At 35.0% G+C, this 22,165-nt stretch overlaps 1 long non-coding RNA gene across 4 annotated transcripts; it reads right to left on the bottom strand.

Moving 5' to 3' along the window:
• Positions 1–2,454: 2,454 nt before the first annotated feature.
• Positions 2,455–20,614, bottom strand: LOC103878279. Of its 4 annotated transcripts, XR_004177892.1 has the most exons (5): positions 20,502–20,614; positions 20,058–20,259; positions 16,070–16,271; positions 3,086–3,232; positions 2,455–2,542 (listed from the first exon to the last, which is right to left on the bottom strand). It is a non-coding gene; the product is annotated as an uncharacterized LOC103878279 (long non-coding RNA). The 4 variants fall into 4 exon arrangements; XR_004177894.1 differs by lacking the exon at positions 3,086–3,232 and having other exon boundaries at positions 2,458–2,542; XR_004177895.1 differs by lacking the exons at positions 2,455–2,542; positions 3,086–3,232 and adding an exon at positions 8,872–8,958.
• Between the last annotated feature and the right edge of the window lie 1,551 nt (positions 20,615–22,165).

The following is a 22,165-nucleotide window of genomic DNA, read 5'->3' as shown; positions in this document are numbered from 1 at the left end:
CAACTTAAAGTATAATAATAATAAATAAATTAAAAAAAAAAAAAAAAAAAAAAGATGTAATTGTAGTAAAAATATGCCAGATCTAATATATTTTCAAAAAATTTAAATAAATGTAAACATTTAAAAAAAATAAATAAATAAATAAAAATAAAAATCATGTTAACTCCATAGTAGCTAGAAGTTACCTGTAGTCCATCATTTATCTATAAATATTAAACTGTGAGATTTGCCAAATTTAAATTGGAAGAAAACTAGAATAGGAGGCATAACCTTCATGTACTGTCTATCTTCTTATTCTTTGTAGGAGAAATGCCAAGTTCTCAACTCATTTTATTAATATGCATTGAAAATATTAGAAATATCAGGCTAAATAATGAAATATGCATGTCAAAACATTAACCCTTTTTAATTTTTCATTGACTAGCATTTCATATGTTAAATAAAGCTAATCAGGTGCTCTAAAATTAAAGAAATCTTATTTATTACAATTAACCCAACATTAAGAAATTTTAACCTAATATACTTCGTGTCCTTTTGTAAAATTGTAGTAACTAGCAGAAAAGTTTAAGCTTCTCTACGTATTCTTACATTAATTTAACTAATATTTCCAGTTCTCAATTATCACATTGGTAGAAGAAGAAAATGTGAAATATTCTTACATATTCTGTCCCCAGAATTTGTTTCTGCTATAACCTCTGTGACATAACACCCATGCCCCCCTCAAAAAAAAAAAAAAAATACAACCGTTGATAGGATAGTTTGAACATTGTTATAATTTCCAAGAAAATTTAATACTAGATTCAGCACTTTGATCAAGGTCTCTTTACTAAATAAAAAGGTATTTTTAAATTTATTTATTCTTGTTTTCAGTCACTATTTAGATTTAGCTAACATTTATTATATATTAGGTACTAAGTGACATGTCAAAGAGTCATATTTTCACTTCTGGCTCTGATGCAGCAGCTCGTGGCAGACCAATACTTCAGTCAATACATTTAGAAAAGCTGGATAAAATGTTTAAAAATCAAATTGAAAAGACCATATTGCTGCTAAGGCAAATGAGGAAGCAGAAAATCAAAAACAAAGGATAAGACGACATTTTCCTCTCAGGGAATCTGCCAGGTTATGGTCTTGGGAAAGTGGGAATCTGAAAAACAGGACAAAGGACCACAACCAAAACAGATAAGCTGAGCAGGTTTTGGTAATTGAATGGGGCTGGCGAATAATTTTTGTTTAGGACACAACAAGTAAGACTTGGGGACAATGGTCTCAGAGTTTTCAGAGATGGGGAGAAGGGAACACTTTGGATATTTTCTTTTGAGAAATATCCTAATTCCTTAAGGTGAACATGGAAAGAGGCTAAGAAGCAAAACAGAAAGCTGCTGCCAGGGAGAGAAGAGTTTTCAGCATACACAAGTATCTGATCAAACAATAACTGGAGTTAGGTCTCCAGCTAGAGACTCTGCAGAGCTATGTCTTAGGAGTGGAGGTAAATTAAAGAGCATCTGAGCCTTATGACCACAATAAACCAACCGTAAATCTGATTGGTCTTGATTGCATTAAGGTAATCTGTTTCATACTCCAGCTGCCTCCTACAGGAAGATGAATCATTGGTGGTAGAAGAGAATATGGCCCTGAGATAACAATTATATATGTATAATTTCTGACGTTCAGGCAAAATTTACCGGGTACAGTAAGATACATGAAAGGGGAGGGAAACAGACAACAGAAACTCCTGTGGACAAAATTGGGACCTCCTGCCAATCCCCCTCCCCGGATTTATATGTTGACAATCTAACCCCTAATATGACTACTTTTTGGAGACAGGGCCTGTAAGTCATAAAGGTGAAGTCTTGATCCTATTAGATTAAGTGCCCTTATAAGAAGAGGCATCAGAGAACTTTCTTCTTTCTCCCCTACTCGCACACAAAGTTGAGGTCATATGAGTATACGGTAAAAATATGGCCATCTACAAACCAGGAAGAGAGCCCTTACCAGGAACCAAATCAGTGGGTACCTTGATCTTGGACTTCCCAGTTTCCAAATCTGTGAGTAACCAATTTCTGTTGTTTAAGCTAACAGTCCCCAACTTTTTTGGCACCAGGGACCAGTTTTGTGGAAGACAATTTTTTTCATGAAGGGGACTGTGGAGGATGGTTTTGGGATGAAACTGTTCCACCTCAGATCATCAGGCATTAGATTCTCATAAGGAAAATGCAGCCTAGATCCCTTGCAAGTACAGTTAGCAGTAGGGTTTGTGCTCCTATGAGAATCTAATGCCACTGCTGATCTGACAGGAGGCGTAGCTCAGGCTGTAATGCTCACTTGCCCACCACTCACCTCCTGCTGCATGGCCTGCCTGATTCCTAACAGGCCACTGACCCATACCGATCCATGGCCGGGGTTTGAGGACTCATGGTTTAGGTCACCCAGCCTGTGACATCTTGTTGTAGAAGCCTGAACAGACTATTACAGAAACAATCCATGTTGGCCCATGGGAAAACTTTCCCTTTTGCCTTCTGAAGGTTTGCTGAAAATCAAACTGAAAAAAAAAAAAAGGAAGATTGATAGGAGAAAAAACATACAAAGTTATTAATGTACCTGGGGGAGAAACACAGAGTGATTACCATGCAATGGGATACAAATGGTTACATGTTCTCCTTCTTAGGGAAAAGTGAAATGGAGAAGTGTGGGTAATTTTAGGGGGGTAGTAAATGATTGTTAGGGTAATTCAGTGAGCTTAAAGAACATACAATGGCCCGGAATGAAGTCTTTTGGGCTCACAGAAGAGACAGTGGTTAGTGACAAAAGTGCACCCAGGTATGTTGCCAGACTTCAGTCTTTCGTCCTGTGGTAAGAGTTCAGTTAATGAAAATTTAGGGAAGTGACCAGAGGTCATTATTTTCTTTTGACAGGTCCAGACTTTAGGTAGATAAGGAGACTTCAGAGAACAACTTCATTCTGTGCTTTGGGAGAGACAGAAGCACCATATTTTGGAGTGTTGGCCACATCTACATATAATGCAGCAACATTGTTAATGCACAGCTTAGTATTTGACAGCAGAGTACAAGAGATCATTGCTCACATTTTTGGAGTTCTTTGTGTGGCAGTCTCCTCTCTGATATTACATTCCACAATTTTCAGCTGCTTTAGTCTAACCAAACTCTGCTATCAGGCTCTCACTGAATGTAACCACCTTATTCTCCTTCAGTTCCCCTCCTTGCACTGGAGTCTGGAAATTCAATAGGGACAATCTAATTTGTTTCCCTTTTATGAGGAATCACAGCCCAACACTACTTGTCTCAATAGCTAAAAACAGTCGTTTCATATATTTTGACCAGCTTTTCATTTGTTTACTGTGGATACACAACTTCTGTATCAGATACTTAGGATTAGAAGGTTAATCCTTCCTATTCATGTTAAAAACTGTTATTAAACCAGAAATCGTAGTCTAAAAAAATCTGATAAAGCATATCTGCAAAAATTCTCCAGCAAAAGTCACATTAGCAATAAAATAATGAATGACAGAGATTGAGAAAGAGAGCAGGACAAGGATTCCAGCTATAATTGCTTCAATTTATTATCATTTGGAGTTTTTTGCAAATTCAATAAGGCAAGTAAAAGAAATAAAATAAAAACAATTCTAAGGAAAGAGGTGCAAAACATCAACATGGAAAACTACAAGATAATTATGACAAAAATGTAAGAAGACCTAAATAAATGAAGGGATATACTATTTCCATAAATTAGAAAACTCACAATTTTAACAATGCCAAATGTTGCTAAGTTAATCTGTAATAAATAGTTCCATGTACTTATAACAATTATATTCTTTTCAATGTATTGACAAGAATGGTAGAGAAAATTAAGAGATAAAAAAATGGAAGATTTATCCTATCAGACATTCAGATTTATTATAAAGCTATAGTTACTGAAACAGTGTGATGTTTGGCATAAAAACAGGCAAAGAAAATAATTAAACAGAATGGAAAGTTCCAAAATAGATCCACATATATACAGTCATCTGTGATGCAAGTGGAGAATTTTTTTCTTTTTACTTTGCAAAGCAGAGTATCTGGACTTACATGCACAGTATTACCACAAATTCTACACTCAGATATATACTCAGTGGAAATGTATCTAATGGGCTCCCAAAACACTTGTATAAGAATGATTATAGCAACATTATTCATAATAGTGAAAAACTGGAAGCATACCAAATGTTTATCAATAAACATACAAGTTATGTTTGAATAAAATAAATGTATGGATAAAAATTATGGTACATTCACACAAAATACTATATTCATGAAAGGGAACAAACTAAATTCATATGAACAACATGAATACAGCTCATAAACACAAGAAGCCAAACACAAAAGAATTCATAACAAATGATAACACATACTGTTCAAGAACAGGCAATACTAATATATGATGATGGAAATCAAACGAGTGGTTACCTTTCACAGGGGATGGTCACTGGGAAGAAACATGAGAAAGGATTCTTGATATACTGGTTTTGTTCTATATCTTCATTTAAGTGGGAGTTATAGAACAGTGTTCATGTGCCTAAATATCCATCAAATTCTATATTTGTGATTTTTATAGTTTCTGTATATATATTACAATACATATATTACATTACCTCTGTGTGTTTTACACTGCAACAAAATTCATAAAAGCACAGACAGTATCCCAAATATAGTAGAGTAGGAAAGACTTGTACTTAGAAACCTATAATATTCAGCAGCATTCATAAGTTGTTAGGAAATCACAAGTTACTGTTTCATAGTTCAGAGTGAGAGAATATTGTTTCCACTTTGGTGGAAGTAGATTAAACTAAGGAGTGAAGAAACGTTTTCTGGAAGAGATAAAATTTGAGATGGAACTGAAAAGAGAAACAAGTGATTGCTAGGCAGAAATGAGGAGTGGTCAGTCATTTCAGCAAAATAATTAGTATCCCCTCCCCAAAGTTGGTTAGCTATGTAAGAAAAAGTGACAGCCATTTGTTTGGATTATAATCAATAACATGAAATTAGATTGAAAAGAAATATTAAGTGTAGATTTTGAATGATTTCAAATAATGGAGTAACAAATTTGGATTTCTGTGGGCTCTAGGGAGCAGGCTTTAACATACATAAACAAGAAACAAAGGCATGATCAAAATTATGATCTGGAAAAATAAATTGACCTCAAGATTACAGGAAAGAGAAGGAAATTTATGTAGCAAGAAAACATAAATGAGTATTATGAAAATTTTATTCATTTTCATCTGGCAAATAGTTATAAAAGGTCTACTGACTAGCTCTGGTAAAAATTAGTGAGCAACTAATTTAGATCACTTGAGTGAGAGGGTGACAAGTAACATACATGACATCTTGATTAAAGAACAATTTGAAAAATTATTTATGGAGTACTACTAATGAAAAGGTATGAAAGTGCATAAGTTAAGAACACGTTCAGCTGCCATAAACCAAAACCCCAACTAATACTTTTCAAAATATATAGCAATTTACCTTTTTCACATAGTAAGAAGACCATAGCAGATATTGCTAGTGCTGGTTCAGCTTCTTAAAAATGACATGACATCAGAATTTTGTTTTCAGCTTTATTGAGGTATAATTGACAAATAAAAATTGCATATATTCAAGGTGTACAACATGATTTTTTCATATACATATTCGTTGTGAAATGTTATCCATAATCAAGCTAATTAACATATCTGTCACATCACATAATTTTCTTTTATGCATATGTGATAAGAATACTTAAAATCTACTCTCTTGACAAATTTCGAGTATCCAATATATTATTATGAACTATTGTCACCGTACTGTACATTAGATCCCCAGAACTTAACTCCTCTTGTTACTGGAAGTTTATAACGTTTGACATCTCCCCATTTCCTCCACCCACTGACATCTGGGATCTTGAACTTTTCTCCAACATTCTGAGGTTGTTGGCTTCCATCTTCTTGGGTAACGTCTTGCAATAACAAAATATATGTCATATCTTTGACATGGCCTCTTAATCAATGAAGGTAGGGGGAAAGGCAGTGCCTGAAAATTCCATGAACTTTTTATAAGAAGGAAAAAGGTTTTTCAGAAATCGTGTCATCAGATTTTCTCTGTCATCATTGGCAAAAACTGGAGCACATGTCCAGCCCCGGCTGAAATGAAGGCTATGAATATAGAGAATGCGAACACGATGTACATGATACACTTCCCTGGCCTCTGTGCGCTGCCAGTCACAAAACCTATGTCACCAAATCATGATCAAGTCTCTTCGTTAACAAAGAGAAAGTGCAAAACTGATGTTGGTCCTAATAGAGTTATTCACCAGTCACACAAAAATATACATACATATATAATGGGTGGTGCTTGCTCTTAAAGGGCATAAGTAATACGCTTGCTCTGTGAATGTCGTAGGCGGCCACTACATTTAATATGGAAATAACTGCACTTCATATGGAATTAAGAAAATAACTACACTTAATATGGAATGGAGAATTTCTATCTAATACTTGGAATGTATTTTCAACATGTTTGCACATCTTTAATAAAGTTTGCTATGCTTTGCTTCTTCCAAAAACTGTCTTTGCAAGTTTGAAAACACATACAGTAAAGAAGGTAACCTAAAAATGAACAATATAAAATCACAATAAAAACTAGGATTAGAGAAATAGAGGTGATCTGATGAGATAATTATGTACAGAGAGTTCTACATTTTATGTGACTTAACAAGAAATAGGGTTAGTAAGGATTTCTTATCATTTGACTTTAAAAGTAAACTGTTGTATTTTGAGAAATAAAGTCATCATCATTGCCAATAAGAAGGAATTATATGTACTGTTCAGTCTTTTTAGAATAAATATTAGTATCAGAAAGATAAAAGATAAATTATGTCCTTAAAAAGAATAGCTTCCGATAGGCTAAGTTTTTAGGTGTAATGAACTTCCCATTATTTTCTTCAGGCTTCATTACCTATAATTGATTATTTTACAATTTTTTAAATGCTTTTAAGGCTTTAGTATGGCTATGTCTTTAATTGTAATCTTCCCAAGATTTCTTTAGTATATTTTTACTCGAGATAGGGACTATGTCTGCCTGGTTTCCCATCATATTTCTTTTTTTTTTTTTTTTTTTTGAGATGGAGTCTCGCTCTGTTGCCCAGGCTGGAGTGCAGTGGCCGGATCTCAGCTCACTGCAAGCTCCGCCTCCTGGGTTTACGCCATTCTCCTGCCTCAGCCTCCCGAGTAGCTGGGACTACAGGCACCCGCCACCTCGCCCGGCTAGTTTTTTGTGTTTTTTTTTTTTTGTAGAGGCGGGGTTTCACCGTGTTAGCCAGGATGGTCTCGATCTCCTGACCTCGTGATCCGCCCGTCTCGGCCTCCCAAAGTGCTGGGATTACAGGCTTGAGCCACCGCGCCCGGCCCCGTATTTCTATTATACATGGAAGTCAATCAATAAATATTTATTAAATTAGTCTGTGGGATAAAAATAAGAATAAGAACTATTGCTCTTTTTTCCCAACATCAATTATAAAATACATGTTAATTAATATTAATACTGATTTTTAAAAATACACAAATATTCTACGTATGAAAATTTTTGCTATTAACCCTCTCTAAAAGTTGCAGTCAGAACATGCCATCTTAAATGGTTTGTGTTTCCTTTTCCTCTGATATTCCAAAGTACCCAGAATGGTGTCTCCCACATCCTGCATCATTCAGTGTATAATTGATGTTCTCATGAACAAAGAGATTCCTAAGGACAGTTGAAGCAATATTACTTTGGTACCTTATTTCTGGTTATCTGAATATCAGGATAGAATTTATTGAACCTAGATAAATAAAGATTTACATGCCTATTAAGCTATCTTTCTTAAATATTAGATGTTCCAAGCAGTCTTTGAGAAATGCTGCGTCTCGGCTTATTCATAGTTCTATTCTGAAATTAGTGACTGAGTGCTGGATTATTGATTAACAAGAGATTTATATGTTTTAGAAACAAGCTGAACAAGAAGTTGCATTGGACATTTTACTGTCAAAGTTGAAAGGCTGACTTTTTTTCTTGACCAGACAGAGGGTAGTCACCCTTTTTCACAGAGGTAGCCTCCAAGGATATTTGCAACCAGTCCACAGGTTTCTCCACAACAGAGTTTTGAATCTGTTAAAGTGTTTGAAGAGTAAACAAATTGAAACTCCAGATTTCTGTGTAGCATTTTATGACAAATATCATTTTGGCATGAAAAACTTTAGTGGTAGGTGGTTACCACTCAACTTCCTAGACCATGGGTGGGTCCAAGCCTGGTGCCTGAGTAATATAACTGCATCATAAGTTTTCTACACTTTTTAGTGTCTTATATTATACTCAAAAATGTAATGTATTCCATCACATTAAAAACAAAATGGAGGCCGGGCGCGGTGGCTCATGCCTGTAATCCCAGCACTTTGGGAGGTCGAGGCGGGCAGATCAGCTGAGGTCAGGAGTTTGAGAGCACCCTGGCCAACGTGGTGAAACCCTGTCTCTACTCTGGAGGCTGAGGCAGGAGAATTGCTTGAACCCAGGAGGCAGAGGTTGCAGTGAGCCGAGATCACACCACTGCACTCCAGCCTGGGCAACAGAGCGAGACTCCATCTCAACAAATAAATTAATTAATTAAATAATAAAATAAATAAACAAAAATTAGTGAAAAAGGAGATGTGGCTAATGAAAGAGAATTAATAGTATAATTGTAATATCTTGAGCCCAAGCATAAGTAGAATGATGCTTTTGACAGAAATAGGAAACTTCAATCCATTTCAGGATTACCTACCTGCATTGACGTATGAAATTTTTGTTTTGAAATTGCTTGAAACATGAATTAAGCAGATGTCTATTTAAGAAGTGAAAGAGAGTGTGCACCAGATCCTAAGTAAAGCATTTCATCAAAACCAGTCATCAAGGTGGAGTTCTGGGAAAGTGACAGGAGAGGTCCAGGTCAGTTCACCTAATCCTGGGCTGGCTCAGCTTGGTCCTACTTAACTCTTCATCTCCCCCCATTTCCTGTCTTTATTTGCCTTCATATTTTATTTCTAATCTTGAACTTATATCCCTGTACCTGACAGCCAATTTAACATTTCTGGCCTTGTAGACCTTGTCTCAGCACTATGCTCCCCTTATAAGTGTCTGATCCAGCCTATCTAGGGGGAAGTTAGACAGGTAATATCTATCTTTTACTTTTGAGAAAGAAGAAAGTGTAGTATTTAATAATACCTTTACAGGCAGGCCATATTTATTCCAAAATAGCACTTTATTAGGGCTATAAACATGCAATTAATCATGCTCTACTTTTATGGTATGTAAATGCATACTACCTAAATGGAAGAGATTACTTAGAACACTAGCTATGAATCACAGAGCCCCTGTGACACTCTTCAAAATGCACCAAGGGAACGGCCAGTGCTTTTGAAATAATGCAAATCATATTTCCTAGTATTTGTTAAATACTTATCATGTATTAGGCATGTGTTAAGCTCTTATAGGAAATGTTACAGTAGTAAAAGTATCTAGAAAATTGAATTTCTTATTTGTCCATAGTCTCAAAGTAAATATAGGATTAGAAATTGAAAAATTATTACTTCAGTTTACACATTTCAACCGTACAAACATTTATAAAATTGGGATTTTTGAAACATTGTATTTTGACATTGTATTTTCTAGCAAGCTCAGATAAAATTTTTAGAAGGAAAAGGATTTTCACTGAATTCCCTGATTAGAAACTGACACTTAGGGGTGCTCAGAGTGCCTCTTTCAAGTAATAAAGATTATATACATTGCTCTAAATAGTGAGAGACTGATTTGAATGCCGTTTAGACCCAATGCCTTTTCACAGGTTGCTCCTCTCACATGGAATGTCCTTTCTCTATTCCTCATCTAGAAATGTCTGCTTTCTTTGAGACCTGGCAGCTAAGATGACAGTACAGTAATCCACAAAGTACTTTAGCATTTATTGGCAAGATGGGTGGCTCTCAAACTTGAGTGTATCAGATTTATCCAGAGGGTTTATTTAAAAAGATGGCTGGCCCCACTCCTGAAACTTCTGATTCAGTAGGCCTGAGGTGGAGTCACAAATTTGCATTATTAACAAATTTCCAGGTGACAATGCTACAATGCTGCTGATCCAGAGGCCACACTTGGAAAAAATATTAAACCATGGTACAACAATGACATAAAAAGTCAGAGTGTCCTTTTTCTGCCAGGCCTATTGCTTAGGCCTTCAGTTAAATAATACACAGTTATGTGTGTGTTAAATTGCTTGGTTGCATTATTAGGATAATTTGTATTCCCATCACTAATCTATTCTCTGAAACCAGATGCATATATTCAACTACCTATTCTGTAGCTTCATTCATATGTCTAATAAGCACCTAAAGCTTAACACGTCGGAGAATGAACTCTTAATTTCTGTCCCCTCTCTGTTTCTACACCGTATACTGCTCTAGTCCTGTATAGCAAATCTTAAAGGCAAGGTACAAAAGGATGAGGTATTTTACAAGTAACTTAACTGTGTCCCAGAGAATACAAAAACCGAAACAAAAAAAATCAATGATATTATAAAAACACAAAAATATCTAGGCACAAAAAAGTAAAATGTATAATGCTTAATATCCAAGCAAAAATTACCAGGCTTACAAATAAGCAGGAGAATACAGAATATAATTATGAAAATAATCAATTGAAACCATCTCAGAAAGGACATATGCATTGGAATTAATAGTCAAGACTTAAAAATAGTAATTATAATTGTATTACATACATTCAAGAAGTTAGAGACGTAGAAGATATTTAAAACCCCATTCAAACTTCTGGAAATGAAACTATGACATGTGAGACAAATACTGGTTGTAATTAACAGATTACACATGGTAGAAGAAAAGAGTAGTTAACTTGAAGATATAGCAGCAGCAATAGTTAGAAATGAAATTCAGAGAGAAAATAGACTAAAAAAAGTTAACAGAGCATCAGTGAGCTGCAGGACCATGTTGCAGTCTGAATATGCATGCAATAAGAATCCCTCAATGAGGGAGAGGTTGGGCACAAAATAATAGCTAATGGGTAGATAGAATTCAAATATGGCCCCAACATTTTTCAGCCCCTGGTGTATTCACCCTATATAATCCCCAGGACAGTGAATACGGTAGATTTTACTCTCTTGATTTGGTTATAAGGCACAAGTATCCTTTAAATAGGGAGATTATTTGTGTGGGCCTCACCTAATCACATAAAGTACATACAATAGAAAACAAGCAAAGAAATAATGTCTAACATATTTTCAAATTTCAGGAAAAAACTATAAACTCAAAGAACCAAGAGACTAAGCAAAACCCAAGTATTAGAAACATGAAGAAAACTATCCTAGTGCATATTTTAAGTTGCTCAAAACTTGTGCTAATGCAAAAAACAACAACAACAACAACAACAAAAAACCTTAAATGCAGCCACAGAAGACCTACTCACCTACATTAGGGAGTCAAATACAAAATCTTCCTGAATCTTTCAAATAAAATATGAGGTTGCAAATAAATACCAGGATTGATTTAGACTATTTTCTTTACCCATCAGACTGCACCAATTCTATCTTTAGGGTGTACTATAAAAGAAGACTTTAGTAATTACCTCGTTTGAATATCTTATAGATCTATTGAAGGGAAATATAATTACCATTTTGTAAAAAATTTAGAAACTGAGCTCTATTTGAACATATTTACTCATATGTTAAAATAAATAGTACCAAGAAGGGCAATTATACAATATTCCATGTGAAAGAATATGCTTCCTTTTTTTCTTTCTCTTGCCTTTTCTAAATGTGGAATCATGTTTCCTCTGAATTCCAAAAAATAAAAATAAATAAATAAAAATTGGTTTTGGATAAAGACACAAAGGATAGAATTGATTATATATATATAATATATATAATTCATATTTAATGAAATATGTATTTCAAATTACTGATATACTAAGCTGACTTGGAAACTGCTGTGACTTAACTGGCATAGATAAGTGGATAAAGGGAGAATATTAACATTAGGCAAAGCCAGAGAGATAAGAGATTGACTACCAAGGTAAGGTTATCAGTGGTATCATGTCTTCCTAAGGAACATCATAAGCATAAGTTTGAATTGGACTGATTTTCTGTAATATTGACTTCAAGTATTGGTTGAAAATAAGAAATAGTTTCCAGCCTTTTGGGGGTAAGGCATTACTAAGAGCATCAGCTAATCACATTGGAGTTGAGAGCACAGCTCCAATGGGTGATAAGAAGCTGAAGATGAAACTCACAGTGAAGGCTGGGAATGTACAGGCAAGCACTGTGGCTCCAGCATACTCTGAGTTCTCATCATCTCACCCATGCTCTAGGTATATTGCAACAAAACAAGTTGTCAGCTCCATTATTGTGGAGTTAAAACTTTCTACTTTGATCTGCCTTCACTGAACAACTTAGGCTGAGCCTGGCTCTGTGGATAACGTCGTCATTACAAGAAATGTAATGACCACCATCAGCTGGCAATTGGGAGATGAATAATATAGGAGAAAAGAAGAGATTCTTGCTTTTACTAATCAATTATTTTTTAGTTCCCAAATATTCCTTTCTTAGAGAAAAAGGGGAAAGTTTAGACATGGGAAACACTGAGAAAAGTCAGACTAAATATTTTTAGAATATCCATTTATTTCTTATTATCACAAAATTTTTAGAATATCCATTTATTTCTTATTATCACAATTCAAGGAAATGATGTACCACTTTTTCACTTTTGAGAGAGAAACCGTTAATAAAATTGATCGTTAATGCTGAAGACTGTCATGAATTAGTCACTAGATAGAGGCATGTTTAAATTGCAAATTACTTTGAAAGTCATTAACCACCCCAAACTTAATAAAGTGAAATCTTCACACTATTAAAGAGAGTAACAGATGTTGTTTTTAATGTTTAATGAAAAATATTTATCTGCTGCTCTAATCCAGTCCCGTCTCCCTGACCCCCCTCTTTTTTTTTTTTCCTGCTCTCCAGTTAGGTTTGTTATGTTTCATTTGAAAGCTCTTTTGCAAGATGATGAGTGCATTATTTTTTTACAATTGTGAAGGCTCAATCTTAGATAAATGTTATTTATAAAGGAGTTCTGCATACTGCATATTTGAGAGCAAGAGTCAGTTTCTAGAAATCTGTGTGAGTAAAATGGAGAGAAGGCATTTTTTTTTTTTTTTTGTCTCCAGCCAATATGGCAGATGAGGATATGTAACCACAGAAAAGCATTCTAATTGGTGCAGCTTCAAGCCTTGAAAGATACTGCATGGTAACCGTGCTTTCTCTTAGATGATCTTTTTTTCCTTCTTGGATTATTTAAGGGGGACTAATTTTTTGAAACCCGAGGCAACAAGATCACAAGCAGTAAACAAAGTTTGTATCAAGAAAATAATGGTATTTCAATGTTAGGGAAAAACAATGTCATAGCCAGGAGGGAAGCAATCAGAACTTACACTGCTGCAATCTGGAAGCTTCTCCTCAGGACCTGTTTACCGCTGGTTCACTGTTCTCCCAAGCAGTATAATGTGCCAAACAAGTGGCAGGTGGGAAGGTTATGTAAAAAACTGTCTCCATGACTTCGTTGACTGCTGACATACAAAAAGAAATGGTAGAGACATTGAGCCTTCTGAAATAAAAAATGAAAATTAGGGTAATCCCCTCAACCAAGAGACGGAACTGGTCTCCATCTAAACAGACCTAAAGTGAATAATATTGTCTAGTGTGGCTAGAGTTCCTTCTGATTAAAAAATGTGTCACAGCTTCCTTAATTTTGTGTAATAGTATGAAAAATATATCCTTGATTTCACCTTCTAGACTTGCAACTTTCTCCTAATTCTTTGCCTTCCAGGTTCAGGGAAGAAAAACAGCAATCATGAAGAGAGAGAAAGAGCAGCATAACAGATCATTACATTTATAGTAATGATTTGATTCTCAGAGCCAGGCTTAGCCCAAGTTGTTTAATGAATGCAAATCAAGGTAGAAGGTTTCAGCCTCAGCATGAGTGGAGTTGATAATTCGTTTTGTTGCAATATAGTTACAGGATATATATATGAGTCTCCCTGGAACATTCACTCCCATAAGAAAGGAACCATTTTTTTCCCATCTATTAGGCAAATCTTGCAGATTGAAATATTAAACAATTAAAGTTTGTTGTTACGTTATACTGTGATGAAGTACCACAAGTAATCTTATCCTTGACCATAGATTAAAAGATCATAGCCTTCTGAGGAACTGCAAAATGACCTCTAAAATTGTGTGGAATATAAAGGCATTGCAGTCTAAAATAACTGTAAGTATCATTCCATTGTACAAATATTTACAGACTATGGTACCTAATATAGGCCAGGAGCTATGCCAAGTACTTTAGAGGGAAACACAAAGACGGCAAGCATAGCCCCTGACTTAAGGAAACTTCATGTTTAAGAGAAAGAGTAGACAAGTATACAAACTGTAATAGGCAGCAAAAAAAAGTTCATTTAGGCCGGGCGCGGTGGCTCATGCCTGTAATCCCAGCACTTTGGGAGGCTGAGGCGGGCAGATCACGAGGTCAGGAGTTTGAGACCAGCCTGGCCAACATGGTGAAACCCCGTCTCTACTAAAAAAATACAAAAATTAGCCGGGCCTGGTGGCGTGTGCCTGTAAGCCCGGCTACTCAGGAGGCTGAGGCAGGAGAATTGCTTGAACCTGGGAGGTGGAGGTTGCAGTGAGCCGAGATCACACCACTGCACTTCAGCCTGGGTGACAGAGCAAGACTCCGTCTCAAAAAAAAAAAAAAAAAAAAAAAGTTCATTTAGAGATAATCAAAGATGTAAGGATGTTCAGATCAGGAGCTCTTAAGTTCAGAGAAATATTACATGGGCTTTGTGGATTGAACTTGGTTTCTCCAGGGAAGAGAAAATGTAGATGATCCAAGCTGGGGGAACAAAACGAACCAAAGCATCAAATTTGAAGTATTAGGATATTTGGAGTTGGCAAATTGTTCATTGACTTGTGGAGTATGCTGATTGGGATGGCAAATATGAGAGCTGTTGACAAGAAAATTGTCCTGCCATGTATTTCTTCTATATATTACATTCATGACCTGTGTGTTTATTTATTTTGAACTCTTTCAAATGAAAGATGACATATGAATAGCCATTCTCTATAACTTGGTAAAATGTCCCCAAAGTGATAAAATCCTAGTAACCAGCATCTAGATCTAAGAATCATAGTACCATCATCCAGAAGCCCCCCAACCTCCATAGCCTCTTTTAGTCACACATCCCCCATAAAAATCATTATCCATTTTTATATGTACCATTGTATCACAGTAGTTTTTTTGTTTAGAACTTAATATAAATAAAATATTAGATAAACTTGTGTTTGACTTCTTTTAGTGAAGATCTGTGTTTAGTGTAACTATAGCTTCTTCTTTTTATTGTTTATTAGTATTCAATTGTATAGAATTGTAAGAATGATCTATTGCTGATGAACATTTGGTTTTTTAATTTGTTTTAATCTTAACTTTTCAATCAAATAAATGTGTTAAAAACAACTCAATTTCAAAATGGTTAAATGAATGCAGTGACTGATTAACTTAAATGTATACATAATCACCTACATACCATATTCAAGTATGAACAATAATCAGCAATTTTCCTTATTAGTGATGAGTCATAACTCCAATTTGAGGACTGGGAAGTAATTGGGTCACTTCTGTGTCCTGTTTATCTCTTCTGTGGTCACCTGACTAGCTCAGTTGGTAAAGCCTGAGACTCGTAACCTCTTCTAGTTTGCTTCATACTCTAGTCTGTGTTGACCTCTTTGAATTCTGCACTGTCATTCCTGATTGGAAAGGTCCTCAGATGCATTATAAACATTGTATTCTTGTGTTAGAGGATGTTTTGCCTCAACCGCAAAACATCAGGTATTTCTACTATGTTATGTAAACAAACAACCAAAAAAACTCCTTGCACGCATTTTGTTTTCCAATTCCAGAATAACTCTGTTGAAAATTTACCTCACTCGCTCTGATGAAGGAGAGTGTTATCTTTCTCTTGAGAAAGCTCTGTGTTTTGAGAAGGAACAACTAACTTTCAGATTGCCATCTGGAAGGTTTCTCACTCAGGAAACTTATCCAAATTCCTCCTCTATTGTCCTCAAAAGGATCGTCCATCCATGGCTCTGTGATTCTCGCTGTGTCTTGCACTGTTAATGTTTTTCTGGGGGAAAGTAACATTTCTTAGCATCATAGGCAGCGCTTCCCATCTCAGTTACCAATCCTGATCATTACCTCCGTCAACCCCTGATATCTGCTTTTATAAATTTTGAGGGGAATAGAAAGGAAAGACCAAGAAAATGCAGAAAGTGGAGGGGAGTGCTTTCACCATACATTGTATGTATCTTCAGAGATTCAGTAAGAGGATGAAAGACTGCTGGGCAAGTGACTCCATGGGAGCTCCAAACCCTACTTGTACTTGACAAAAATGATTATTTAATTTTTTTTATTTTCAGTTTTACAGATTAAAAAAAGGATGGCAGAGTGAGACACTTCCCTTTTTATTCATTCTCGCTACTGTGCAACTATGAGTTTCCGAGAAGTTATAAGGTTGACTTCATATCATCCATCCCAGTTACAATTCCACTGTGCATAAACACACTTAATGGATTATATAACTACTGTATAAAAAGATGTATTAATTCCTTGGGTGGGACTTGCAGTTGTTCTGGAACTTAAATGCACTAATAATATTTCCAATATAATATATGAATATATGTCCTCTGAGTATAGGACAAATATCTTAAGGAGAAACAGTGTTATCATTCTTAATACATACCAGAATTTTTAATGGAATTTTACTGTAATAAACAGGTTATTACAGAAAAACACTTTCTCTGAATATAATGTATCTTATTATAATGCTCAGTATAGCATCATGGTTTTTTTTTATTATTTCCAAATAACATAGAAGAAGTTGGATTTAATCGAGTAAGAATTACAACACAATTTCTATAGTCAGTAGCTCAGTAATGAATTCATGTGAATTTGAATGTCCATTTCTGAGCTACTTACTTTAATTCTAAAAATGTTTATTGAGTGTTAAGTATATGACGTGTCAGATCATGAAAGTATAAAGCAAATTAAGTCAATTATCCTATATTTCAAGGAATTTATGGTATAAACTAGTAGACAGTAAAAAACATAAAATCATCATGGTGACATACATTTCATGATGGAGATACATAGCTTCCATGGGAAACCAGAGAGGAAGATTTTTGTTTGCTTGTTATTTATATATATATATATATATGTGGGGGGGTGGTGGTGTATTTTTACAGATATGTGCTTATACAATCAAAGTTTTATGTGCAAAAGCCTGAGATGTATGGCTTTGGAAAACAGGATAAGTTTTAGGAAGTAAACATTGGAGGGGAGAGGCAGTCAAGAGATAAACTTGATCTTATTGATCTTCAGAGAAGTCCTAACTTTTAGACATTATTAACCATATTTCACAGAAGTCATGGTACTGATTCCTGGCCAAATCTGCTGTATACAAAAGCCTATTCAATCTTTTACTCTATACAACTGAGATATTAAATTGGAAGTTATTTATTTTAATAACATAATTTTTCTATATAATGCTTCACAATTCCAAAGCATCTTCACATAAATTGCCTTATTTTAAACTCATAACCACCTTGTGAAGCAGAAGGTAAGCATATTTATTCCCATTTACACATGAGGGAACAAAGGCTTAGTGTAATAAGAACTGGCGCAAGATTATCACACATTTATGGAGTAAAATCTAAGTCATTTTATTCCCAATTTTGCAAACTTTTATTCTCTGTTTCTTAGTGTCATAGTTACTATGATAAAATGGGCAGTCATGACTGCATATTTATTCTTACATACAATTTGTAACATCTTCTTTTAAGAGTATAATTAATAAAATTTTTAAAACCAGGACTTGAACTGGGTGAATTCAGAGGATAGAGGACAAGCTGGCACACATAGTGAAAAATGTAGAATGCAAGAAAAGGCCCAAGTGCTCCGAATGGATGGAGATAGCTTAAAGAAATTGTCACACAGAGTTTAGCTTGTAACTGGGAAAGTAACTTTTTCAAATGGCTTCATGAACCATCTCCTATATATAAGCAGAACAGAATATACCAACATGTCTAAACACACATGCCTGTTTGAGTCCTTTGATAACACTATTACTAGTTGTTTCCTCTACAAGGTTAGGTTGGATTTGGCCAGTTAATTGAAACTGAAGAAAACAAAATCTAAACAGATTACATGGGAGCTCAAATTTGAAGGAGGGATTCATTTAGGGAACATGCATTCAACTAGCCAATGTTAACATGCAGGACCACGTTAGACATATGAGAAATAATCCTACACAATTTTCAGTCCTGTCAGCTGTAGCTAAGGAGTTATGGTGAATACTATAAAGTTAGGTCAATCACCTATATATTGGGACTGACAGTTATTAAGGAGAGCTAATGTGTTGATCCAAGTGATATTTAAAAACCACAGTTAGATTAGTTTAGATGAGGTTGTAATTCCCATTTTCATCATGAATTTTATTTTCCTTTGTCAAAGATATAATAATACTGAATAGACTTTAAATGATTTAAAGCCTCATAATAATTTCACTGTTCATATCTCATTAATTACTTAACATTATAATGATGGCCTACCTCATAAATAGAAATACAAAAATAGGCGACAATGATAGAATATAGCCCTTGCTTTTTGCTGAGATAAATTTGAAGAGATCACAATATTGAAGATATTTCAATACTTAACATGCAAAGAAAAGAAAAACTTGCAAAAATTAAATTCAGTCCTTTTTATATGATTAAAAGAATGATAATTTTGCAAAGCATTATAGAATCTTTTTCTCTCAGGTCTACATTTTTTTCTGGCATGTCTTTCAATTGTGCTAAAAGCAAATTCAGTACATCCTATGTTTTGTCATGTAGGGTGTCATATTGTCTCCTTCATAGCATTGCTGTAAATACATGAGGAGAAGAAAAATTGAAGTAGCAAATAGGGCGTGTGTGTGTGTGTGTGTGTGTGTGTGTATTTACCACAAAGTTAATATAAGTTTAAGTACTATAACTACTACAGAACTCTAATTCTCAAACTGGATTTTATATCAGAATAGTCTTAGAAGTTGTCAAGATGTAGGTTTTGTGGCCCTACTTTTTTCCTACCAAATCAGAACATCACTGTTGCGGTGCCCATAAACCTATATTTGCAATACTCTCCATGGTGATTCTGATATGCAGCTGGATTTGAGGACCACTGATAAGATATTCATATCAAATATTAAATGTGTGTACATAATTAGTATTGAAAATACATGTGATGTTTCTTTGAAATTGTAAAATATCTAAAATAATGGTTTTAGAAGTAACTCCATGCCCAACATCACCATGGTAAATGCTGCAAAGTATTAAATACCTAGCATAGTGCCTCTTAACAGCTCATCGTGCTGGCTTGGGTCATGGGTGATAGTTAGCAAGAAAATTATCAAACGTGAACTGGATTATCAAATGAAAACTTGATGAACTCTTCTATACTGCAGGAAAAGGGGAAGAGTGACTTCAGGGTAAAGAGCAAATGTCATCAGCTCAGCAGTAGCCCAAAGACCCCCTTCAGTGTTTTCCACATCCCTTCATGTAATTATGGTAATTATCATTGATTATGCTCAAAGTTTTTTCTAGGTAGTCTTTTAAACATTTGCATAGATTATAATTACATAATTCTCACCAAAAATATTATATGTTATTAAATCCATGTTACAATCTGGAAAACTGAGGGTTTCACAGAGACCTGTATTTTGTAACTACTAAGATAATACAGTAACTACAAAATACAGTTACTACAGATAATACAGTTACTGTAAAAATACAGTAACTCTACAGGTAACAATGATAACAAAAGGTTGTCTTCAAAAACATAGATAACACAACTAACAGCAAAATGGCAGACTTACTTTCCTCATTGCCAGAGTACAAGGACTCCTTCTCCCATACTTCTTCCCATGCCTCTGAAGTGCTTGGTTCAATGAAGGTTAGCCTACTTTACTTTGGGACCACATCGATCAGGTACTGCAGGGCCAGTGGGCAGTAGAGACCTTCTATTAAGTTTTCTTATGAGTCACTGGTGAAGCATAGGAGTTCCCTGCCTCTGGCACTCTATAGGAAAAAAAAAGGAACAAAAGAAAACAGGCGATTTGCCCCTGTCACATAGATTAATCAAGAAAGCCATAACCTTTGTATATTTAGTTTGTCTCTGATAAGGGGAAAAGGGCATTATGATAGATACAGACAGGAATCACTTCAATCATCTTTAAATGTCTTAGGACGTAAGGCAAGGGGCTTAACGCTTTCATTTAACACATGTATTCTTTTTCTCTTGAAGTTTCTGTAATTATTACCTGTGCTCCTTCTATCACGCTGTATTGTGAAAACTTCAGAGAAAAGAAGCGAGTTCTATAGATCAAAGAAAAAATTGACTGGAAAAAAAAAGGATTGTCTTTCTACTAAACACACACACATATTCTGTTGTTATGGCAACATAAGATCTAAGAATGGCACACCAAATAATATGGTACCAAGGCACATTATTATACTGTCATCAAATGTCACAATAAATGTGCTTCAGCTCCTGAATATAACATACAGTATTGTTTTCTGTTCTTCTCAGTACTTTCACTTGAGGTCAAAGCAACTTTTTTGAATGAAGACCAAATATCACCCATTGCCCTTCTTGGTAAATCTTTCTTGCATAAAGATATCCCACTAATTTCACTGAAAATATATTCAGTAGATTAAAAATTGGGCTATTTCTTCTGTTTCCTAAGGGAACAACTGTTTATCTTTCAAAACCCATTACACTGTATCTATATAGCAATATGCTTAGCTGAGGAATTCGTTTGTGTGTGTGTGTAGTGTATATATATATATGTGTGTGTGTGTGTGTGTATGTATAAATAACTTTTATTGACTAAAAATTGGCTACAAATATGTAGACAAAGTAAATCATACTGATTTAGATAAAACAGATTGGTTTAGTATATCTTCCCACATGCTTTTAATCTTTAAAAATATATTTATGTAAGAGAGCAGCAGTGGAAATTTTATCATTTTTTGGATGGTGCTGCAAATTATAGAGTTGCTTTATTCTTCATATTTTCTCTAATATCCTGATATGCATATGTATGTTAGTGTTCTATTATGGTATTGACTCACAACCATACCATGTGACTTTGCCAATGGAAAGACAAAAAAAAAAAAAAAAGAGGAAGGACGGGTTACAAGTCAGCAGCATTTTTCTGCAGAACAATATGGAGAGATTGCAACAACAGTGAAAAGGTGAGTTATCTAGGAGGTTTTAGAAATGATAGGAAAAGATCACACATTTTAAACAAGCATGAAGTACTGAGAACTAACATGGGGAGGGTCTGAAATTGGCATTAGGGACTGTTTCCTCTTTCATGTAGGAGCAGAAGAGAAATAAAAAGGAAAGGCTAGGTTGAAGTAGAAAATGAGGTTTCAAAGATGTGTCCTTGGGTGTATGTCACCCTCATGCCTTACTGCCCTTCCACCCCTGATATTTCACTCTAATTCTGCACCTATATGTTTTTATTTTTAAACCAAGAAGTTGTCACCAAAATATAGAAAAATGCAGATGACCCCCAACTTACTATAATTTGACTCACGATTTTTTTGACTGCAATAGTGTGGAAGCAATACCCATTCATTAGAAACCATACTTGGAGTACCCATAGAACCATTCTGCTTTTCATTTTCAGCTCAATGTCCAATAAATTACAAGAGATATGCAACACTTTATTGTGAAATAGGCCCTGTGTTAGATTACTTTGCCCAACTGTGGGCTACAGTAAATGTTCTGAGCACTTTTAAGGTAGGCTATGCTAAGCTATGATGTTCAATAGGTTAGGGGCATTACATGTATTTTTAACTTAGGATCTTTTCAAGTTATGTTGTGTTTATCAGGACGCACCCTCATCATAAGTCAAGGAGCTTCTGCAGATTTCTGAATTGTACCAGTCCATTTCCAGAGTATTCTACATTTATC

The sequence above is a fragment of the Papio anubis genome, chromosome 13 (genome assembly GCF_008728515.1).
Source record: "Papio anubis isolate 15944 chromosome 13, Panubis1.0, whole genome shotgun sequence".
Taxonomy (NCBI): domain Eukaryota; kingdom Metazoa; phylum Chordata; class Mammalia; order Primates; family Cercopithecidae; genus Papio; species Papio anubis.
The sequence above is the reverse complement of the archived record's forward strand: the minus strand, read 5'-3'. Positions and strand labels throughout refer to the sequence as shown.